A 22080-nucleotide genomic window follows, 5' to 3' on the forward strand; every position below is an offset into this window, starting at 1 on the left:
CACTATTTACAATATTAAAAAATAAAACTGACAACAAATATAAATATTTATTAAATCATTTTATTAGAACAACAAATTGATTATATATTAATAAATAACATTTTTAACAAAAACTATTTTCCAAATTAAAGAGCAAGAAGAGTAGAATTGTTTTAAATACTTTCAAGTGTCTCAATGTCCAGCTTAATGGAAAACAGCTAGATTCTTATATTTGTTGCTGGTCTCTGGGACTCCTGGGAGCTCAGACCATGCTTTGTGAGAACTGCTTTATAGAGTAGGATGAATAGAAGAAAAAAAAAGTTAGATATAAAATTATCTCTATCAATGAATATTTATATACAAGTCATAAATATGTTTTAAAATGGTGTTGTTACAGATTCATGAACAAAGCTGAAAGATATTTGTTTCTACATGCATGGGAACACATGAAAATTACTGCCTTAGCTAAAACTAGAATTTACTTCTCTGCCCCCAAATACCATATTTGTTCACTATGTCATGCTGCCTCCCAAATGCCTTGCTAGGGCCATTACAAATCCTGCTTTCTCCCTCCACCCTCTAACTATATTGTAAGAAGCACTTCTGGGATCGTTAGATATTTTTAAAGTCTCAAACACTATTCTGAGTTAGCTTGCTTTTCCCTCATTTTCTTCTTAATTTTTTTCTGAATTATGTCCACCCAAATATTGTCTGAATTTTTCTGAATAACCACAGCTGTTCATTCCCAGGTTGGCTATGACCCCAAAGCAGCAATGACACCAAGCCAATGTTCTCTCCTTGACAAAAGTCAAGAAAAGTAATATTTTATGGATTTTGTTTACTGCTAGATTCTTGGTAACTGAACTCACAAGAGATGTAGGCAAGAGTGAAGATAAACAAAAACAGTAAATTTTTTGGACCTTTTGCTTTGGCATAGTTAAGAATACTGGGATGGTCCAAATATCATTAATAAAGAATATATCTAGATGTTAATGTATTATAAAATTGATGAATTTAAAATGTGCTCAAGAGACTATTTTATTTTCTCTTCTTTATTCAGTAACACACTGATGTAAGAATTGCATTAAACTGCTTCAAATATTTCTCATAGAAGAAAAGGAAAAGAGACTTCACAAACTTCCCAAGTAGCCCATTGTAATAGTTAAGTTTTGCTATATAACTAAACCACCTCAAAATGTATTTAATTAGCTTGTGATTCTGTGGGCCAGCAATTTGGGCTAAGCTCAACTGGCTGGTCCTTCTGGGCTCAGCTGGCCCTATGCATCTACAGTCAGCTGTGAATACTCATTTCTGCCGTGAAAGGCCTTATTCTCCAACAAGCCAGTCCACACATTGGCCCATCACAATTTTGCAACAGAATTAATAACCAAGACTCTCTTGAGGCCTAGATTTGGAATCTGCACACTGTCACTTGAGCCACATCCTATTGGCTAGCTCAAGTCACAAGGCCAGCCAATATTGGAGTGGAAGGGGAGTAGAATCCATCTCTTGATGAAAAGAACTGCCAAGAAACATGGTAAGAATATGTTTATAGGAAGGAGATTAATACAGCCAGTTTTTCAAACAATCTACCATACCCACTTCATGAGATCCAGAAAGGTACTCCGGCTCAATTTTCAGCATGAGAGAGAGATTTTAAAGATGTTGAAGCAGAAATCAGAAAATGTGTGGGAAAATTTCTAAATACACAAGAAGGGACACTTTTGGAGATGGTGACAAGGAGAGATGGAAAAAACTGAATGCTAAGAAAAATAAAGAGCACTTCAATCTCCACTATGTAGTTATAATAGGGTATCACTAGGGGTAATGGAGAGTGAAATTGAGAAGAAAACTTGGGACGAATTCCAGGAAAGTTCTAAGGGGAAAGATTATTATTTTATAGAATAATCTTGCAGACAAAGCAATATCTTGTACATTGCAAAAGCACAAAAAGAAAGCCTATAAAAACATACTTTTTAATTCCATAAGAAAGAAATTTGCCTTAGACATTGCAAGGCTGGCCAGTTTATTTAACCTTCTTCCTTTCTGTACTTATTTGCTGATGTCATCAGTTTTCAGCGTGTTATCCCTTCCCCCTCCATTTTCACAGTCCTTGGACCAGCATTGATTGGATTGTGCCTGGTGTGTTATAACATCTAGTTGGCCATCCTAATACTGTCACTTCTCTGTCCTGCACAATGTTGAGAATTGAATTTCAAAAGCATCATCTTAGAATTACACTGCCCTTAAAAATTTGTTGTCTTACTTAGGACTTCCCTTGCGAGTCAATAGACATTTAGTCAGCTCCTGTCACATGCTAGGTGCTGGATGAAAATTGGATCGGTATATAAAATATCATCACTTTCCAACTGAATAGTTTCTTTTCAACCACTTTAAAGACATTTCTCATCTATTATTTCACTGAGTCACTGTAGATTGACTAAGCAGATGTTTTTCTGCCTTCCATACATGTGGAAACTAGAGCACTGTGAAATAGTTGGGAGTGACTAAGGCCACATAACCAGATATTCAATTATCGAATTCCCCAAATTAACAACAACAAAAAATGAGTGGAAGGTGGAAGGAAAAGATGGTAAATGTAGCCTTGGCTGCACAGCTCAGTGGATAAAGTGTTGTCCCAGTGTACTGAGGTCCCGGGTTTCATCCCTGGTCCCAGCACACATGAGAAACAATCAATGAGTGTACAACTAAGTGGAACAACTTGATGCTTCTCTCTCTCCTCCCTCTTTCTCAATCAATGGAAAGAAAAGCATTTTTAAAAGATGGTTAATGTATTTAACTACTTGTTCTGTTTCTATACTTTTTTATTGGAGCCTGTTCTCTCACTCCATATTATGGGCTGAATTGCGTACCAACCCCTCCCTTCATATGTTCAGGTCCCAATCCTCAGTACCTCAACATAACCACCTTTGGAGATGAGTTCTTTAAAGAGGTGATTAAGGTTAAATAAGATCCTTTGTGTGTGTGTGTGTGACAGAGACAGAGAGAGGAACAGATAGGGACAGACAGAAGGAAGGGTGAGAGATGGGAAGCATCAATTCTTCATTGCAGCACCCTAGTTGTTCATCAATTGCTTTCTCATATGTGCCTTGACTGGGGGGTTACAGCAGACCGAGTGACCCCTTGCTCAAGCCAGCGACCTTAGGCTCAAGCTGGTGAAACTTGCTCAAGCCAGATGAGCCTGTGCTCAAGCTGGTGACCTCAGGCTTTTGAACCTGGGTCTTCCACATCCCAGTCTGATGCTCTATTCACTACACCACTGCCTGGTCAGGCAGGTTAAATAAGATCCTTAAGTTGGAGCCTTCATCCAATATGACTGATGCCTTCAGAAGAATAAGGAAGGCACTGGCCATGTGCATGCACAGAGGGAATACCATGTGAGGACACAGCAAGAAGGCTGCTGTGTTCAAGCCAAAGGAGAGAGGCCTCAAGAGACACCTGACCTGCCAACACATTGATCTTGACTTCTGGCCTCCAGAACTATGAGGAAATGCATTTCTGTTGTTTAATCCCCCTAGTTTATGTTACTTCGTACGGCAGCTTGAGCAGTCCAGTACACCCCCTTACATCTCATGTTGTGGTCTTGCTTCCTACTCCTTCAATATTATTATGCTACTCTAATTTCTCAGTTCCTGGTAGTTTTTGCCTCAACATAAAATTTCACAGTTTGAGGGCTTTCTAGGCTCTTCAGAAATGAGAAAGTAAACATATAAGCCTTTGCCACATTATTCTTTCTGTAAGATAAACCCATCAAATGATCTCTGGACTAAAATAACTATTAGGGGTTTTCAAGTAAGGACATGGGAAAAAAAAGAAATTTGATCAGGACACTGTTGTTTCATATTACCTCCCTGCTGCTTAAAGCTCTTAGGTCACCAAAGATAAACACTTAGGTGCCTTTGCAATATCCAAATGCTTAACGGGAGCTAGAAAGTGGTGATGAAGGGGGCTGCATCTGCTGGGTGTCTGCAATAACAAAGTGTGTTTGCAAAAAGCATTCACTCCATCCTGCCTGTGTGTCTTCTCTGGAAGCACACAATTTCACCAGCAAGTTAGTTTTCAAAACTAAAAACAGGCAGAATGGCAGACGATGCATGGAAAAATGCTAAGCCATGCTTGATCAAGTCTCTGCAGGTCTCTTGTTTCAACTAGTGTCTTTATTGCTTCCTAATCATGTTTGAAGTGCAGCGTTGTCTTCCCCCGCCCCTCCAGCCTTGGAAGGACTGGGTCATTCTCCTCGAAAAAAATGAGATTTTGAAATACAGGGAACAGACGAGACATGGTTTAGTGGTTCTTACAGTATCACACCTCTGGCAAGGGATGATAGGAGAAATAACTCAAACCAATGCCACTAACACCTGCCAGATTTTTGGTCAAATAATGTGCCAAATATTTGACAAAACAGTGATGAATGAATAACAAGAATGTTTAGAAAACATTAAAAATGGCTTTACTGAGATCTGCTCACTACAAAGGTGAAACATAACTCAGTAGATTAGAGCCACAGTTTAGCAAATAGAAAATTACTAAGCTACTGTTCCTCAGGCAAATGCTAGTAATGCAATGGATAGAGAAGTCTAGGCACATGCTTCTTTAGAAACCTATGAGAATCTGGCCTGGCCTGGGCTGCACTTCTGGTCTGGCATGATGCTCAATTCTAGGTCTCTGGTCAGGAGAACTGCAGGGAAACGAGAATCGCTTCAGGGGACTGGATCTATATGAGTGCTCTTTGGAGCAGACTCCATGGGAACTGGCCAAAATAAATTCTGTATTTCCTTCTTGCAACAAACAAATTTCTCAGGTTACACTGAAATTAAAATGGACTTCTTGGTGGAATAGGAACCAGGAGCAGAGACAGTCACTCATCTTAAAAACTTTGAATCAAATCCCAGATGTCCCCAAGGGCCAAACCAATATCTAAGGCTGGTTGGTGGGTAAAGGTGGGTAGGAGGTAAAACATAACCTTCAATCTATCCCAAAGTGGGAGAAAAGAAACTTGAATCAAAAATCCTTCCTACAAAAATCTACAAATTTATTTTTCTATGCTGCATGGCTATTAAGCCCCTGAATGGTTAAACACTTGCCAGATGAAGTCACTTATTTTGCTTTTCATGGTTATCATGTGGTTGGTAACAGATAAGAGGCCACAGCCTACCCTCCACCTGAAATCTAACATTCTTCCCACTCTATGTACCTCATCAATATGGAGAGGACCAGGGTGTCAGAGGGAGGATAATGATCTGAAGGGGAGGAAAATTTGAAGCTGCCCTCAGTGCCTTGAAGCTTTAAAGTGCATATAAATAATTCAAAATGTAGATTATTAACTTGTTCATAAAGTTAACTTTTGCTAGAAATCCAACATGCTGGTATAAATGAAAGAACTTTTACTCAAAGAGAATGAGAAAACATGGAAAACAGAGAGTTCTGTTTGCAGATATTTTTTCAGCAAAGCACTTTTAAATCTTTGTGGAGTTTTATTTATTGTTATAAAAGAAATGCATGTTCCCAATATATAAAAAACAAATTGAGCCTGACCAGGCGGTGGCACAGTGGATAGAGCATCGAACAGGGATGCGGAGGACCCAGGTTTGAAACCCCGAGGTCGCCAGCTTAAGCGTGGGCTCATCTGGTTTGAGCAAGGCTCACCAGCTTGAGCCCAAGGTCGCTGGCTTGAGCAAGGGGTCACTTGGTCTGCTGTAGCCCCTTGTCAAGGAACATCCATAAAAGTTGTCAATGAAAACCAAGGTGCTGCAACGAAGAATTGATCTTCTTATCTCTCTCCTTTCCTGTCTATCTGTTCCTATCTGTCCCTCCCTCTGTCTCTCTCTCTGTCACAAAAAAAATAAAATAAAATAATAAATAAATAAATAAATAAATAAATTGATATAATTCAGAAGAAGGTAAAGTAGGACACATGATGCCCTTCCAGTTTTGCTCTCTTCCTCTGACTCTGGGGATAAGACTGTTATCCCTAGAACTGTTAACAATCTGAAGTATACGCTTATGCCAGGGGTCAAGAACCTTTTTGGCTAAGAGACCTATGAACACCACATATTTTAAAATGTAATTCCATGAGAGTCATACAACAACCCGTGTATGTTATGCATTATCCAATAAAAATTTGGTGTTGTCCCGGAGGACAGCTGTGATTGGCTCCAGCCACCCGCAACCATGAACATGAGCGGTAGGAAATGAATAGATTCTAATACATGAGAATGTTTTATATTTTTAACGTTATTATTTTTTTATTGAAGATGTGTCAGCGAGCTAGATGCAGCCATCAAAAGAGCCGCATCTGGCTTGCGAGCCATAGGTTCCCAACCCCTGGCTTATGCAAATGTCTCTGAATTAACAAACATGCATCCCATACCCCTATGAATTATCAAAGACAGATTATACAATCAGAACATTTTATTACCTTTTTATTTACGCATCTACCATGAAACCCTTCCAAAACAGAATATGTAGATCTATTTTATTACTTTTAACCACTGCATAATATTCTAGTAAGTGCATTGTAGTAAACTTATTTAAACAATCCTTAAAGATTAAAATGTAGTTTTTTTCCCCAAAATTACTTCATTAAAAAGAACATAAGTACTGTACCTACACAACTAAGTATATATTTTACATTTTCTCTTATAGCACTCATTACTAAAATTGGAATTTATAGTTAAATGGTTATTAGCAATTAAAAATATTGATATATGTTCACAAATTATTCTCAAAAAGGTGGTATTGAACTCATTTACAATCAGTACTATATAAAACTGCCTAATTCCTTCACTGTCATTCAAACTGGACTGTACAAGTCATTTTGTCTTTTGCTAATTGAATAGGTAGAGTTACATTTCTTGGCTATATTAATTTTTATTTGTTCAGTGAAATTGAGCATATTTTATTTGGTGTTGGGTATTTGTATCTCTTACTTCATATGTTGTGTGTGCATAAACTTTGCTCATTTAATAAATTTTTTCTTCATTATATGGATATGCAAAAGAGCTCCTTTTATTTAAAAGATGTTAGCTTACTTTTTAAGCTATAGGCTGTGAATATATTTTGTTATTAATATTTTAGAAGTTTCTTTGTTCATGTAGAAGTTTTAAATTAAGATGTAGTAAAAATGAATCAGTTTCTTTCTTTATGGCTTTTAGATTGTGTCAGGCTCAGGAAATTTTTTCCTAATCTAAGACTGTCATACTATTCAGTCACATCTCATCCCAATACTTCTATGGTTGCATTTTTTTAAAAAAGCGTTTAAACCTTTAGCTCATCTAGAATGTATTCTTGTGTTAAATTTGACAAAGAAATCCAACTTTATTTTTTTAATGGTTGTGTCATTGTTCAAAACATCAATGATTGAATAATCGTGATTTTCTCAGTGATCTGCTGTGCTATCTTTATCATACAGTGAATTCTAATAAAGGTTTTAACCTATTTACTGATTATTCTGCACCAGAGGATTATCTCCTCTTACTAGTACCAGATTATTTAAATTTTTGGAGCTTTATAAAAAAAAATTATAATCTGATATGAATATTTGCTTCTGATTATTTTCCCAGAATTTCACATCCAAGTATCAGATTTTTTTGGGGGGGATGAAAGTTATGATGTTTAGGCCCTGGTTGGTTGGCTCGGTGGTAGAGTGTCAGTCCAGCATATGGATATCCTGGGTTCGATTCTGATCAATGCACACAGGAGAAGTGACCATCTTCTTCTCCACCCCTCCCTCTCATCCTTCTCTCTTTCTATCTCTCTCTTCTCCTCCTGCAGCCATGGCTCGGTTGGAGCAAGTTGGCCCCGGGTGCTGAGGATGGCTCCATGGTCTAGCCTCAGGTGATAAAATAGCTGCGTTGCCAAGCAATGGAGCAACAGCCCCAGATGGGCAGAACATTGCCTGCAAGGGGGTTTTCCAGGTAGATCCCTGTTGGGGCACATACAGGAGTCTGTCTCTCTGCCTCCCTGCTTCTCACTTAAGAAAAATAAAAAATTTTTAAAAAGTTATAATGCTTAAAAAAAGCTATGTTTTAATTTACAAAAGGAGTTTGCTTATTTTATAGATTATTTTTAAAAGAATTTATAATAAGTCATCCTACACAAGTATAAGGGTTGCCTCCACTTTTAAAAGACATTACCTCTCACACTTCTAGTTTATCATTTTTTAAAAGAGTTATATATTATTTTATATGCCTAGTTATTTAATTTTATTACTTTAACTGGAATATTTTTATTTAATTACTTTTGCTAACTTTTCACTGATATTTGTAAGGTAGTCTCCACTTTAGGCATGCAATCAAAATATAATCTGCAAATAATTTTACCCCACTTGAATATAAACTCTAAGAGTGCAACCAGTTTGTGTTTACATGGTAGTATATCCTAAGAGCCTTTTTATATGGCTAACATTTAATAGACTGTCAATCAGTATTTGCATAATAAATGAATGAAATAAAATTTTCTCCTTTGTACCAACATTCACATGCTTCTCAAGTAGTCTTAAACACTCTCAATAATGGTGGGCATCACTGTGTTATTTCTGACTTTAATTATAATATTTTAGTTAGCATACATTTTTTTCATATGAAGGAAATTTCTATCTATTTCTAATTCTCTAAGAGTTTTTCTTCTTAAATCAGAAGTGGGTACTGAAATTATTCAAATGTCATATCAGCATATGTTAAAGCCATCATTTGTTTTTTTCTCCTTTGACTTATTAATATGTTGAATATTATTAATGTATTTTTAAAGACTGAATCAGTTTGGATTTCTGGACTGAATCCCGATTGGCCATGTTGAATTATTCCTTTAATGTACTGCTGGATTCTATTTGCTATTATTTTATTTATGAATAGCATCAATATTTCTAAGTGAGATTGGTCTTTTGTTTTCTTTCTTGGTCCATTTAAAAAAAATATCTGCATTATGGGAGTCAGAAAAGTAGAAACTTTACTTTTTTTCTTTGTGTTCCAGAATATTTTAAGTAGTATCCAATCATTTCTGACTTACTGTTCTTCTTCCAATTCTGCTAGTTTGAATAAAAGTTAACCTTGATCCATTCAGGGGAAATCCTCCCTCTTTCAGTTTTGAGCTCCTGTTCTGGTATTTGGCCCTTTCAAGTTGGGCAATTTTCTGTAGTTTCTGCCCTGCCTTGATGAGAAAGCTGTTATAATTACTATGTGTGTGTCCTAGATATATAAGCATGTGTTGTAGATTATTAGAGACCATTATTAGACACTATGCTTTTGCTATAAACATTTTAAAAGGAGGTATCCACTAGAGAAGATCCCTTATCATTCAACTTCTGTACATTTATTGTAACAATTTTGAAACACTACTAGTTACCATTTGAAAGAGGTAAAAGGTAAAATCGGAATGGAGTGAACAAAAGGTGCTAGTATTATGATGCTGAAAATTCTGACATTGTGTCAGTATCTAGAGGCACTATTAAACAGACCAGACTGTTCAAATATATGGATTGGAACAAACTCTCCCCCCCAATGAGAGTGTTCTTTTTTTTTTTTTTTTTTTTGTATTTTTCTGAAGCTGGAAATGGGGAGAGACAGTCAGACAGACTCCCGCATGCGCCCGACCGGGATCCACCCGGCACGCCCACCAGGGGGGACGCTCTGCCCACCAGGGGGCGATGCTCTGCCCCTCTGGGGCGTCGCTCTGCCGCAACCAGAGCCACTCTAGCGCCTGGGGTAGAGGCCAAGGAGCCATCCCCAGCGCCCGGGCCATCTTTGCTCCAATGGAGCCTTGGCTGCGGGAGGGGAAGAGAGAGACAGAGAGGAAGGAGGAGGGTGGGGGTGGAGAATATGTGCCCTGGCCGGGAATCGAACCCAGGTTCCCCGCACGCCAGGCCGACGCTCTACCGCTGAGCCAACCGGCCAGGGCGAGAGTATTCTTTCATGCCAAAATACTAAGATGTAAATAAGTATCAAAATAACATTATTCTGTTGCAAAAATACTATTTTGGTATTTTTTTCAAATCTAAAATCTGGATTACTTCTACCTTAAAACATCTCCAGAGAATGATTTGCTACATTAAATTTTCAACTGGGCCCTGGCCAGTTGGCTTAGTGGTAGAGCGTGGGCCTGGCATGCAGAAGTCCCGGGTTCGATTCCCGGCCAGGGCACACAGGAGAAGCGCCCATCTGCTTCACCACCCCTCCCCCTCTCCTTCCTCTCTGTCTCTCTCTTCCCCTCCCGCAGCCGAGGCTCCATTGGAGCGAAGATGGCCGGGCGCTGGGGATGGCTCCTCGGCCTCTGCCCCAGGCGCTAGAGTGGCTCTGGTCGCAACAGAGTGACGCTCCGGAGGGGCAGAGTATTGCCCCCTGGTGGGCAGAGCATCGCCCCCTGGTGGGTGTGCCAGGTGGATCCTGGTCAGGCGCATGCGGGAGTCAGTCTGACTGTCTCTCCCCGTTTCCAGCTTCAGAGAAAAAAAAAAAAATTCAACTGGAACAAAAGTATATTCCTTCAAAAACATATCTCATTGTTTATAACCCTTCCGATGTATCTTGCTATGTTTGTTCCAAGTAGTTGTGTTACCAATGAAGTTGAGCAAATTATATTTATTGTCTATCGCTATATTGAAAATCCTGTTTGGATTTCCTCTTTATTTGGAGGATCCCAAAGGTCTTTAGGAAAGGTGAGAGACGCCCATAGAAAGGGGGTTGGGGTGGATAGTGTAACTAGAGGATGGTAGGAGGTACCCAGGCCCCATTTCAAACCCTTTCTCTGTTGTTGACCATCTCTTACCCCCGCAAAACTGGATTCCTTCTGCTTCTCTCATTTTTTTTTACTTTCTCTATAACCAGATCTAATCACTTGGGCTTACCTTTGTTTTCAAAATTTATTTGAACCAGAGACTTACTTTTAGTCATCTAACCAAATGAGACATAGGCATGGAAGGCAGAAGAAATTCAACCCCGGACTCTTGAGTTTTTCTTAGTGAGAATTGCTTCTGAGAACATATTGACATCATTTAACACTTTGATGGACAAAGCCAAATATTAAGTCTTTGAGTTGTTCTTTCTTGTATTCTCCAGTGTACATTAATGGGTAAAATCCTACAGTGATTATAGTGAGTTGGAAAAGACTACAGGAGAATCTAAGATGTGCAGGCAAATGTAAGCACACACAAAAAAGCAGGGGCCATTATGTTAATACCAGACCAATGTATTGATATTTTTCAAAAGGAGTACAATTCTTTTGAACTTTTATGCATTAATGATGTGATCTAAATGAAAGCTGTAACTGTTACACAACTTCAATACATTCTCAAATGTAAATTAAAAATAAAAACTAAACCAGCAGAATAGGACAATTAAGCTGTAAAAAAATGTTATCAGAATCAGGGATCATAATAAAGAAAAAGAGAGAGAGAGAAGTAAAGAAGGAGGATTAAAATGACTGAATGGGAGACAGAGGGGTCAGTGGAGTAGAAATTTCCCTACTTTGATCATCATTCTTGTTGGTACGTGGAAACCTCATGGGATTCTAACTGGATTTTACCTGAAGACGAGTGCAACTGGTTGCCCAAGTGTTTGGGCAACGAGTAGAACCGAGTGTGAAAGGTGAAAGTTAGTAGAAGAAAGAGTCCTGTGTAAACCTTCCACTGAGGAACAGCTTGCAAGTGGCAAAGAGGAGCAATCAGAAACGAAACTCTACCACTCGTGGCCAAAGTCCACAAGGATGAAGTGCTACGTCTCGAGATACCGCCTGAAGATGCGAGGTCCTCGGGGCTACAGCAGGTTTATCGCTGAGGCCCAGGCAGAAAGAAGTACATGGAGAATTATGAGAGATATGGGGGGATGGGTCTTGGAGAGAACTGGAGACATTGAAAAATAAAGCCTTCAGGGAAACAGAAGGTGGTGGCTAGCGTCCTCAGTGCCAGCTGACCACATCACAATAGAAAACACGGTCTGCTTCGCCTCCTTTAGAGGAAGGTGAAAACTGGGCCTAATGGCCAGAGGCCTTGGCATTTAAAAATACTCAGTGTCTGCCATTTACAGAAATCAGTATTCAATATTAGTAGCTTAAGACCAAAAATCATATAGAAGTCTAAATGTAATTTTAATTAACTCTCTTTACTTATAATTTACCTATTTGGTTTATAATAGGTACTGTATAGTAGGTATCATAGAAAGATATGTGGTCTGTGCTCCCAGTTCTTTTGTTCCAGCTCCTAAAATGCTTGGAATTTCTTGATAGGGTGATAGAATTGTCTTATGTCCTAATGAGGTACCCTTGGCAAGCCCTTAGATAGCTTCAGAATGGGGGCTTGTGATCAGAAAGACCAATCTCTGATTAGAATTTAGAACCTGCAGCCCCAACCCCCAACCTCTGGGGATAGGAAAGGAGAGGAAGGTTGAGTTAATCATCAATGGCCAATGATTCAATCAATCATGCCTACCTAATGAAACCTCCATAAAAAGCCCTATATGGCAGGGTTCACAGGCCTTTGGGGATGGTGAACGAATCCATGTACTGGGAGAATAGCATACCCCAATTCCACAAGACCTTATGCTCAAGACCCAGTCATTGTCCTATGTAATTCTTCATTTGGTTTAATCATAGGCGTTATAATAAACTCGTAAATGTAAGCAAAATTTCTCCGAGTTCTGTGAGCTGTTTTGGCAAGTTACTAAACCTGAGGAGGGGCTCATGGGAACCCCAATTTAGTCTCAGTCAGTCAGAAGGGCAGGTAGTCTAAGATTCCTGACTGACATCTGAAGTGGGGACAGTCTCGAGGCATTGAGTCCTTAAGCTCTGAGCTGGTTCCAGATAGTTAGTGTTACAGATGAACTAAATCATTGGACACCTGATTGGTGTCAGTGAATTAGAGAAGTGGTAGTGGGAAAATACCACATACAGTATTAGGTTCAGGAAGGAACCACTTTTCTCAGATAGTCTTTTATCATTATGAACCTGAACTACAGAGACATAAGTAGAATTGGATAGAATGTGAATTATACTGAGATGAACTCTCTGATACTCCTCTGTTGAAATTCCTGTAATTCCTAACTCAAAGAACAACAATTGGGAGCACAACGGAACCCTGACTTCCTGTGTTCCGAGTATTTTCTAAGAAATCGCAACCTTCCTTTCTCTGTATCATCTATATAGTTTTGGTCCTAGTCCCAAGATTAGAATTTAATTGTTGTATTTCTCTTGTAAATTTCAGGATCGTTCTGAGGTCAAGCTTGTTAGGATGTGTCTATTGAAATGGATAACATTCCTAGACTGTGCCGTCATACTCCAAAATATTATGTGAGCAGAAAGGTTCAGGGTGTGGGCAGAACATACAAACCCCTTATGAAAAAAATGTGTTATTGATTTTCATAGCAATTATGGTATGAATTTCAACCAATCAACAAGGATAGCTGTTTGGAACCTTGAACATCTTTTTGAGATGAAATTTAAAGAATTGATTCACTCCCTCTGAGTCAGGAGTATGACAATACAGAAAAGGAAGTACTTTCTTCTACAGAATTTTTCTTTGTAGATTATATTATAGGTTTTGAAGTCTATACATTCTGTAGAAGTAAAAAAAAAAACACCTTATATTTGTTCTTTCTCTGTTCAAATAAATATTCTGAAGTAAATGTCATTCTTGAGTACTTGTATAGTAAAAAGTCCCTGAAATATTTATCAGTTCTTCCTTCTCTCTTGAAAGTAAAGAGCATGACAGTTTTTATCTATAATGTTGGGGTGAGATAACATTTTTCCTCAATAACTTCCCTATGGAGTACATTTGGAATAAAAAGGAGAATTTTTAACTTGGTACATTCCAGTTGACAATGAATTATTAAATGTAACACATACATGCCAAAGTAAATTTCTTAGGTTTAATAGATGATTTTAGAGGACTTTTAAAAATTGAAAATCTATTGCAGTCCTATTCAGTCAACATGCTGACAAATAGTTCCCATTTAGCATGTGAATTATATATTTGAAGATAGAAATCTTTAGCATGTATACCTTTAAATTACCAAGAATATTTCTACTCAAATTATGTTGATAACATGTACTGAATTGTCTAAGCTTTGTTTAGAATTAGTAAATGTATTTTCAAAGAAAAATATATGCTCATTAATTAGGTTTTACTTTAAATAAAGAGAAGTGAGGTGCTAACATAACTTTCTTAATATTTATACATTGTAAGGTACCTCTCCAATCCCTGTCACTTATTTCTTCTCCTTATTCTACACTGAATTTCAATCTGTAACATATGTACTTCAAATGTGTGCCAGAGATAGGTGAACATGTGAACAGGTGTTACTGTTAAAATTAAAACAAAAAAAAATTTAAAAAGAAAGGGTTTATCACATGTCAATTCACAGTAGCATAACAACAAATAAAATTTCTTTTTTGTTTGAAGTAGAAGGGTCATGTGTAGATTTGACCTATGACTGTTCACACCTATATATGAATTAGTAGAATTTAAAACTTTAGTGTATATCAGTGACCACATATCAATTTCACTATAAAAAAAGATAAAGTACTTGTATTTTGAAGGCACACACACACAACAACAATGCAAAGGCTAACACCATAGCACTGTTTAAAACAGTAATTATCTCATTAACAGTTCGTATTGTATTATTCCAAGAAGTAAATTAGACTTTCTAAATAAGCTCTCTAAAATTTTAACTTACCAAATTCAAGGTAATAAACAAATGTTGAATATACATATATACAATATATTTGCTTTTGGATAGCAGTAGAATTCTGCTTATAAGAAATACCACTGTACGCATGGTAATATAAAACTACAGGCTATAAAAATTTTAGATCAAATACAAATTAAAATAAAATGAGACCTTTCTTTAAAAACCTTTGAAAAACTTTCAGATAAAATTGTTATCTTTATGTAGTATGTATGCTATTCTCAGCAGGTAAGGGGAATCTCATCTTTAAGTGCCCTATATGAACCCTAGAGATAGTCTATGCTTTCATAAAGAAAATTAACCTGACCACCTGACCTGTGGTGGTGCAGTGGATAAAGCTGCGACCTGAAATGCTGAGGTTACTAGTTCGAAACCCTAGACCTGCCTGGTCAAAGCACATATGGGAGTTGATGTTTCCTGCTCCTCCCTCCTTCTATCTCTCTCTCTCCTCTCTAAAATGAGTAAATAAATAAAATTTTTAAAAACATGATAATTTTAACATACAAAAGGAAATTTTTTTTTTCTCAGAGCATTTTGTGCAATTGTACAAACATATCAAGGTAGTAGGAATGGTCTGAACTCAATGGAACATGGTTGATTGTGTGTGTGTGTGTTTTGTTTTTGTTTTTACACAGTGCTTCCATTGATACAAAATCAAGCAGCTTTTCAGAAATGCATGGACAACTCAACAAATGAATCAGTTTTCATGTAGCTCTCCAGAAGCTTGGACCATCTCCAGAATTCAATCCAATGTTTATGCAAGAACTGCCCTCTGACAGCAGACACTCTTTTCTGGTCAAGCTTGCTGAATTTCTGCTTCATGCAAAATGGCAAAGTGTGTCTTTCCAACATGTGTCCACTTTATTAAATGACTAGATCAGAAGCACTGATTCCTCTTACCCATTCTAATCTCTCAATCTCCAAGTTTGAAGACTTTATCAATCATGTTGAAATGTGTTTGTACAATACTATTTCAGAACCTTTCCAAGGAATCATTTGTTTTCTTTCTTTTGGGAAGAGAAACCTGTGGTGACTACAGCATGGTAAAGAATTTTTAAACTGTATTACTATATCCTCTTTTATCAAATTTCACGAATATCTTCATGACAAGACACTGCATCATAGATCTTTTTTTTTTTTAAGTGGCATTTCCCACCAGATAACCCCATTTTAAAACAGGATATCCTGGATGCTCAATAGCTTGACAGGAATTCTTTTTGAATGAAATAGACCATATGTTTTCCAAGATGGAAGACCAAGATATGAAAGATTTGGTGGAAACTTATCAGACTGTCCTTACAAGGATGACGAGAAATGGCAGGAGCATCTCTGAGCTGCACTCTCAAGGAGCATATCATAACCGATTTAGGATATGATAATCCAAGCCACAGAAAATATTTAGCTAGTGGAAGGGAGAATACATTTTCTAACTGTGAAGCTATTTAACATTTAGTTCTGTGGAGCAAAAAGTTTATAGGGGAAATTCTTTGGCTTTCCTGCTGAGATAATTCCCTGAGGATATGCCTCTTCAATGCTTATCTTAAAATACACCATTGAATCTTGGAATGGTAATGATTTTCATTGCTTTTATGGGGATTTGTCAATTTTTTTTCAAGTGTGAGTATGTGAATTATTTATTTCCCCCAAATAACTCGGCAAATATTCACAGACATTATTTAACAAGTATTCCTTCATTCTGAGTTCATTTAGCAATAGTATTTTCTTGGTACTATAGCATAGGTAATTAAGAAAAGAACAACATTAATAAACTAAAAATCACTTATATATAACCCGAGTGCATACATGATTGTACCAGTAGTTCTCATTAGGCCGTTTCACCTAGTGTTGGTAACATGCAGTGTACTTGTTATCATTACTAATCAATATCATAAGAACTTTATTTCTGAAGTTGTCATTTATGAAGTGCCTTCCACACACACTACTAGCACTATACCAGTAGACACTGAAGAAACAGAGATGATCAAGAAAAAATATCTATAAAATACAGTAGTTTTTAAGTATTCACTTTTTAAAAAGAACTAATGAAAATAACCTTTTTATAAGCAGACATTTATTAAGTATGTAATATGTTCCAGAAACTATCACTAGCTGCTGAGAATTTTAACATGAATAAGAAAGACATGGTAGCTGCCCCCACAGGTCGTACAGTGTAGCATAAGAGGAAGTTAGTTTAAAATAATTGCAAGAAGGTACAATAAATACTGATTAGTAAAGATTACTAATAGAACAGAACTGGCCAACCAAATCAATTCAAGGTAATCAAGGAGTAAAGCCTTCTAGGAGGAAACGTCTAAGTTGGGATTTAGAAAATTGTTAGCAGCTACAAGATCAAGGTGAAGAGTGGGAGAGGGTACATCAGGCAGAGAAAACACATGTGAAAATCTGGAAGGAGGGGAAGGACCTAAAAGAAGCTTAGTATGCAGGGTAAGTGTGCTTAGCAAGAGTGGCAGTGACAAGAATGGAGGACAGGTAGAAGTAGGGCCAGACCGTAAAGGACCGTGATCGCTACCTTAATGGGATTGGTCTTCATTTTAAGATGAATGAGGAATCATTTCAGGTTTGAAATACAGGAACAATTTATCAAACTTACCCTTGGAAATATTACAGTGGCTGCACTGTGGAAGGTTGATTGAGTAGAAAGCAAGGAGATCAATTAGGCTTTTGTAACATGAATTCAGGTAAGAATAATGATGGTCTGCACTAGAGCAGTGTGGGTGGAGAAGAAAGATTAATTTAAAAGGTATTTAGAAGACACAATGGCAGTTCTAAGTGACTGGTAAATGTGAAAAAGAGAGAATGAAATGGACAAGGCTAGAATAAACCTGTTAGTTTTATAAATTTTTATTTAGGCCACTGGGTATGAAGGTGCCAATTGCATAAATAGGAATCCAGAAGGAAAAACCATTTTAGAAGGTGGGAGTTGAGCTTTGGATATGCTGAACTTGGTTGGATATGTGTGAGCTCTCTATGGAATAATATCAAACAGTCAAGACTAAATTAAAAGAATGTATTTGGGAGTTAGCACTATCTCAAACCAGTGGAGTGTGCTATCATAGAAGCCAAAAGAGAATTATTAGAGACATGTAACTTGTTACCTGAGAGCTTTATTTTTTCCTGGCTATGAGTTTGTACTGGGCCTATGTGCAGGGCAACTTTAAATTGTCAAAAAGATAATGTCCACCAGAAAAAAAAATACCATCATCCAGTGATATATGGGAAATGAGTGGATAAACAACCCAGCTTGCATGTGCCTTTTTTTTCAGGTGTTCTACACAGTGTCCTGGAGTTCCCATGTGGAGTTAAGACCCAGTTGTTCATAGTGACACAATCCTGCTAACTCACCCTTCATTGCTTACTTCTCTGCCTCACTTAATTACTCTTCCACTTGAGTGCTCTGAAATCATCTGCAAAATTAACTACTTGCACTCAAATTCTTGTCTGAGGATGTGCTTCAGAAGAAATGAAAAATAAGCTGGTATAAGAATTTGCCTTAGGAAGAAGTGTCTCAACATAGTATTCTGGACCAAAATCATTCAGGAATCAAATGGCAATTAAGGACACCATTGCTGTTTGTGGGATGGTTGTAACTCCTGATGTTGCTGTAGAAGAACTGTGACTGAGGCTCCCATGTGCAGTGAATTGGGATGGATGCAGAAAGAAAGAAATACACTGGCTTGTACAATACTCCTAACCTTAAGGTTATGGAGTCTGTGGTAACTATAAGAATTGTATGGAACTATAAAAAACCTCCAATAGCCAGAACAATCCTAAGGAAAAAGAACAAAGGTGCGGGCATTACAATACCTGACTTCAAATTATATTATAGAGCCACAACAATCAAAATAGCATGGTATTGGCAGAAAAATAGACACTCAGACAATGGAACAGAATAGAAAGTCCAGAAATAAAACCACATATATATGGTAAAATAATTTTTGATAAAGGGGCCAACAACACACAATGGAGAAAAGAAAGCCTCTTCAACAAATGGTGCTGGGAAAACTGGAAAGCCACATGCAAAAGAATGAAACTCGACTACAGTTTGTCCCCTTGTACTAAAATTAATTCAAAATGGATCAAAGACCTAAATATAAGACCTGAAACAATAAAGTACATAGAAGAAAACATAGGTACTAAACTCATGGACCTTGGTTTTAAAGAGCATTTTAAGAATTTGACTCCAAAGGCAAGAGAAGTGAAGGCAAAGATAAATGAATGGGACTACATCAGACTAAGAAGTTTTTGGTCAGCAAGAGAAACTGACAACAAAATAAACAGACAGCCAACTAAATGGGAGATGATATTTTCAAACAACAGCTCAGATAAGGGCCTAATATCCAAAATATACAAAGAACTCATAAAACTCAACAACAAACAAACAAACAATCCAATAAAAAAATGGGAAGAGGACATGAACAGACACTTCTCCCAGGAAGAAATACAAATGGCCAACAGATATCAGAGGGGGTCTCATGGTATTGAGTGCCATATGGACTTTCTAGCAAGCTCTGATAGCAAAGTACATGTACTCCCCTAGATTTCTGGAGTGAAGCTGTATTTCCTATTGAAATAAATAAATATTCAGTGTTCTAAAAGTGACCTTAGCATGCTATTATGCCTCCATAGAATGACAATGTAATTGGAGCTTCCAGTCATGAGCTGGGTATCACTAGAGCTATCAGGTCATTTTAAGGTGGGTGGGCATAGCAGCAATCTATTACATAATGGAAATGGCATATTTAAAGTTGGATTTAAGTATGGTAGGAAGCCCTACATCAGTTACATGAACATGGGGCTGACACTACCATGTCACCTACCTCTGTTGCATGTAACTGATGCTCTATTAGCTCACATCTATGACTTTGTTGAGGATTCCCTATGTCCAACTGATGGAAGGGAAGGAAAGAAAACCTGGTTTGTTTCACAGATGAATTGGTTTAATATGCTTGTGTTACTTACTAAGGAAAAACCTGAATTAGTCCAAAAAAAAGCTGACCGTGAATGAGATAATAAAATGAACGGTAAAGAAGGCAAATGACAAATACCAATGACAGTCTCAGGACCAACTGCAGTAGGACAGAATGTAGCTTGTTCCATGAATCCTCCTGCTGGAAGCCCTTTTATTGGAAACTGTGACCAGCCAAAATTATTTAAATTGCAGGAAAGACTAACTTTATATTTTGAGAAAATTACTGACTATACTCATGATTTATGGGACTTAAAATTTCTCTCCCTTAAGATTTTTTTGAGGCAACATGTAAGCAGGGTTACATTTATAGTCAAGGAGAAGGGTGAGTTGGCATTTTCAGTTGTCTTACAGCTTTCTAATTCAGATATGAGGACCCAGATCTCAATTTATTATACATAAATCCTGCTTATGTGTATGTACAATTTTTAAAATGATTTGTTTTATAAAATCATATAAGCATATAAAAAATTTCAATTTCCACATTGATGAAAAATCACATTATATTCATTCAGTTAAGATAAAATAAGAGCTTGTTGTTGTTATCAAACATACACTTTTACAATTTTATATGGACCAGCTGAAAGATTAACTTGGCATATAGGTACAAATCAGCTTTCATAGATAAACATAAGATGACAAGAGACACTTTTATATTCTAGTGGAGGGATGTGTGCAAGAAACAAAAAAGTTTACCTGTCACTGTTAATACTGTATGTGAAGAATTGAAAACTTTGGTTGAAATAAAATATCAAATCATTATATTACATTTTTTTAGTTCATATGAAAATTTGAAATATCAGAAAGGTTCTCCTAAGTATTATATATATTGTGGTAAACAGAAATATATGTATATGCATGTCCATACACATAAGAGCACATACCACTGGTATATACATTCTTCAGGATAGTAAGTCTCTTTTTCTTGAATAGAACGACTCAAAACCCTTTTTTGCAGTAATGTCGGGTCTCTAAGAATGTGACTAGGACACACTCTGTTAAATAACTGGTTAGGAGAAAAATTTTTTCTTTAGCGTGTGACCAGTTATGGGATCTCTAGAAGTCAAGGATTTACCGGTAGTCCTTCCATGACTCTGCCTGCCTCCCCCAACACACCCACCTCTGGCATCATCATAAAGCATCTGTTCCCATTTCCAGGCCTGCAGGCCTCAGGCCTTTGATCTACCTGTTTCCTCTATGTCTTCACTATGACAATTAAGTTCTTCCCACAGGGAAAACAGTACATCAGAAAATATTTACTGAGCAAAAAGCACTGCTTAAATAAGTCTACAGATAGCTTTATGTCCTAGTAAGAGTTAATAGCAAGATAAAAATTTTTAAACATTTTTTTTTATAAAGATAAAATTTGCTAATTGAAGCTGAGAATCTGTTGAGCTCTGGTTATCCCTAGTAGAGAAGCTGAAAATGCACAAGTTAATATACTGTGACTATGGAGCTTAGATACTATTAACAAGGGGGAAAATGGATCTGATTCTAGGCCTCCATCCACTGTTAGTAACTATATTTCTAGCAATTATTATCCCCATTGAAAAGGTACATTAGGATTTGATGTGCTTGGCATGGCGTGCAGAATGCTAATACTTTCTAAGTGTGGACGGTTTTCTGGGAATCAGCTAGACGCTGCAAATAGTGTCCAACACAACTGCCCCTGCAGTGTAGCGCTATTAACCCAATAGTGTGAAGAAGGCAAGTAGTCAGTGGCAGCTATCACTCAACATGGCGATTTTATCTTAGTTATTTCCTTTTTAATATATTCCTCTGACTGAGCCTTTAAGATATTTTTCTCAATTTTTTTTCAGATGGAAATGGTCTTTATTTTACAAACTTGAAAAATACAGACCATTTGAAAATTTAAAGTATTAGAATCTTAGACTCTCCTCCTTGAATATTAAAATTGCAATGGATATTCGCAAAAGCGAGAGTAAGGAAGTAAAATCATATCAAATGAAGCTGTGGAAAGCAAGTGATTACGGAGGGAAGGCACCGTGCACAGTGGAAAAAGCACAGAGAGGCTCTGCAGCCACTCAGCCTCAACCCAAATGCTGCTTGGGTACTTTAAGTTCAGCTACAATGGCCTCATTTCTTGTAATGTGATGATAATAACCTTCCACAGGAATTTTGTGAGGAATAATGAGACATCATAAAGCTTCCAGCACAATCTTCGTACATGTAAGTTCTAGATAAATAATAGCAATTATATGAATTATTTTGTTAAGTTTAGTTACATTTTTATTTTAGAAGACTACATTATCCTGAAATCAATAATCCAGTAGGACAAAAGCATTAAAATTATACAAAGTCAACTTGTTATGGTATTGATAAAGGTTTTTTTCCTGGTTAAATAAAACAAAACAAAGCAATGAGGTTTCTGTTGACATTTTCACTGAACAGATTTCAAGT

This window comes from Saccopteryx leptura, chromosome 1 (genome assembly GCF_036850995.1).
Source record: "Saccopteryx leptura isolate mSacLep1 chromosome 1, mSacLep1_pri_phased_curated, whole genome shotgun sequence".
NCBI classification, from domain to species: Eukaryota; Metazoa; Chordata; class Mammalia; order Chiroptera; family Emballonuridae; genus Saccopteryx; species Saccopteryx leptura.